This window comes from Echinops telfairi, unplaced genomic scaffold, assembly GCF_000313985.2.
Source record: "Echinops telfairi isolate 266 unplaced genomic scaffold, ASM31398v2 ScPeMD7_655;HRSCAF=1070, whole genome shotgun sequence".
Taxonomy (NCBI): Eukaryota; Metazoa; Chordata; class Mammalia; order Afrosoricida; family Tenrecidae; genus Echinops; species Echinops telfairi.
Window position 1 is genome coordinate 33,686,760 of NW_022104553.1, and position 571 is coordinate 33,687,330.

Genomic DNA, 571 nt, shown 5'->3' on the forward strand with positions numbered 1-571 from the left:
GTCCATTTTGAGATCGTATTCTTGGAGTGGGTTTAATATGGCCTCATCATATTCTCTCATTCCATTTACTAGAAATGATTCATCTTGTTCACTTGAATGAGCTATTGTATACATTTTCCTTGTATGTCTTGTTGTGGTTGAAACCAGGCCATTAGCAGTGTTTGCTTTCTCGTTTCTCCCTAGTCTTTGGTCTTTTAATAATCCTCTTTTCTGTAAGGCAGACCGAGCCTCCAGAATGCTCCTTACACATCCTCTGTGTGTGTGATAACACCCGAGTCTCCTCTGTGGTAACAGATTTGAACCCTCCACACTCTGGTGTCCATGTTCCAGCAGGGGGCGCATGTCTCTTGGCAGCCTTCCTTCCCATCTGTCCACCAGGGGGCGCGGTCTGCGTTCCTTGGCGAACAGCTTGGTCCAAAGGCCCCCTCTAAGGTAAGGTGACCAGACGTCCTGCTTTGGGCGGGACAGTTCTTCCTGATTTTTAACAATTTGTCCCGCGTCCCGCGGCGTTTTAAAAAAGTCCCGATTTTTGGAAAGAATGCACGACAAGCTAGGGAACGGCGGGAGAACG